The sequence below is a fragment of the Babylonia areolata genome, chromosome 33 (genome assembly GCF_041734735.1).
Source record: "Babylonia areolata isolate BAREFJ2019XMU chromosome 33, ASM4173473v1, whole genome shotgun sequence".
NCBI classification, from domain to species: domain Eukaryota; kingdom Metazoa; phylum Mollusca; class Gastropoda; order Neogastropoda; family Buccinidae; genus Babylonia; species Babylonia areolata.
In genome coordinates, this window is record NC_134908.1 from 21,888,504 (window position 1) to 21,891,003 (window position 2,500).

The following is a 2,500-nucleotide window of genomic DNA, read 5'->3' on the forward strand; positions in this document are numbered from 1 at the left end:
GATGACGTCAGCCACTGTTGAAACAAAGAGGATTGTAACTGACACACTGGTTCTCATCCAACAAAGAGATGACGTCAGCCACTGTTGAAACAAAGAGGGTTGTCATTGACACACCGGTTCTCCTCCAACAAAGAGATGACGTCAGCCACTGTTGAAACAAAGAGGGTTGTCATTGACACACCGCCCCTCATCCAACAAAGAGATGACGTCACCCACTGTTGAAACAAAGAGGGTTGTCATTGACACACTGGTTCTCATCCAACAAAGAGATGACGTCAGCCACTGTTGAAACAAAGAGGGCTGTCATTGACACACCGGTTCTCATCCAACAAAGAGATGACGTCACCCACTGTTGAAACAAAGAGGGTTGTCATTGACACACCGGTTCTCATCCAACAAAGAGATGACGTCAACCACTGTTGAAACAAAGAGGGTTGTCACTGACACACCGGTTCTCATCCAACAAAGAGATGACGTCAGCCACTGTTGAAACAAAGAGGGCTGTCACTGACACACCGGCCCTCATCCAACAAAGAGATGACGTCAGCCACTGTTGAAACAAAGAGGATTGTAACTGACACACCGCCCCTCATCCAACAAAGAGATGACGTCAGCCACTGTTGAAACAAAGAGATGACGTCAGCCACTGTTGAAACAAAGAGGGTTGTCATTGTCACATCGGCTCTCACGGCCATCAATGAATCAATCACTTTACATCCCCGCTTCTCTGTGTGTGTGTGTGTGTGTGTGTGTGTGTGTGTGTGTGTGTGTGTGTGACTCTCTCTGTGTCTCACTCTCTCATTATCTCTATTACTCTCTCTTTCCCTATCACACTCTCTGTCTGTCCGTCCGTATGTCTGTCTCCAACAGGAATTTATCAATTATCCCTCATGCCCCCCCCCCAAAAAAGAGAGAGAGAGAGAGAGAGAGAGAGAGAGAGAGAGAGAGAGAGAGAGAGAAGGCTCACGATGATGACGTATTGTGTATCCATCGTATCCACATGTGCCTCCACTTTCTCCCTCCTTCCCCTCTTCTCTCTCCTCCCCCCTCCCTCTCCACCCCCCTCTCCAGACAGCTGTCAGTTCACAGAATCCTCACAGACATCTCATTTGATGCCACTGCCTTCAGGGCTCACTACCAACCACGTGCTTGACAGTCAATTGGATCCGCCCTGGAAAAAAATCAATACCCCGGACAGTTCTGTGGGTTGGAAACACTACACGCATCTTGTCAGCTAGGGACTCATACAACAGGTCCCTTGCCCCGCCCCCCACCCCCCTCGCCCGCAACCTCCTCTGTGTGTGTGTGTGTGTGTGTGTGTGTGTGTGTGTGTGTGTGTGTGTGTGTGTGTGCTATTTGTAATAGATGCAGATTAGCAAGGACAGATTGGAAGAATAGGCTATGCCTAAAATCTTAACCCTTGAATAAAAACTGAGTTCTGAGTTCTCACACACACACACACACACACACACACACACACACACACACACACACACACAATTTGTATTCATTTTCTTATGCATGTCTCTGTTATATGTGAGGGTCAGGTGTAAAATACCATGTGCTGTGGCTTACTCGTTACCCTCGTTCATAAAGATGTGTCCTTTCTCTCTTTCTCTCTCTCTCTCTCACTCTCTATATCATTTTGAGTCTCTCTCTGTCTCTTTCTCTCTCCCCGTTTTTTTCTCTCTTTCCATCCCCCTCTCCCTCTGTCTTCCTATCTTTCTCCCTGTTTCTCCCCCCCCTCTCTCCCCCCCTCTCCCAACACAGTGACTGTGCACGTGTACCATGTCAGCACACCCTCCTGAAGTCTTTGTTTTCCCGTGCTTGTGTTTGTTGTGATACTTCATCGTCTGTTGTGTCGTCTCTCTCTGCCTCCCTCTTCCTCCACCCACACCCCCCTCGCTCTTCCTCCACACCCTTCCCCCTCCCTCTTCCTCCACCCCCTTCCCTCTCCCTCCACCCATTCCCTCTTCCTCCACCCCACTCCCTCCCCCACCCTCTCCCTCCACACCCTTCCCCCTCCCTCTTCTTCCACCCCCTTCCCTCTTCCTCCACCACCTTCCCTCTTCCTCCACCCCCCTCGCCCTTCCTCTCTTCCCTCTTCCTCCCTCTTCCTCCACCCACACCCCCCTCCCTCTTCCTCCACCCCCTTCCCTCTTCCTCCCTCTTCCTCCACCCCCCTCCCTCTTCCTCCACCCCCCTCCCTCTTCCTCCACCCCCTTCCCTCTTCCTCCACCCCCCTCCCTCCACCCCCTTCCCTCTTCCTCCTCCACCCCCTTCCCTCTTCCTCCACCCCCTTCCCTCTTCCTCCACCCTCTTCACTCTCCCTCCCTCCACCCCTCTCTTTGTTTTCAGCCCCCCCCCTCTCCACCCCCCTCTCTCTACACCACTCTCTTTCCTTCTGTCCTTGTGACCTTGCTTGACCTTGATTTAGTATGTCCTGGCGTGTTTTGTGTGTGTGTGTGTTTTTCCCCCCTTCCGTGCTTCCTTTTTCTTG

At 51.6% G+C, this 2,500-nt stretch overlaps 1 protein-coding gene across 1 annotated transcript in view; it reads right to left on the minus strand.

The window, feature by feature from the left end:
* Positions 1-2,500, minus strand: part of LOC143277015 (two pore potassium channel protein sup-9-like) — a 97,920-nt gene that overhangs the window by 20,353 nt on the left and 75,067 nt on the right. The window lies entirely within an intron of this gene.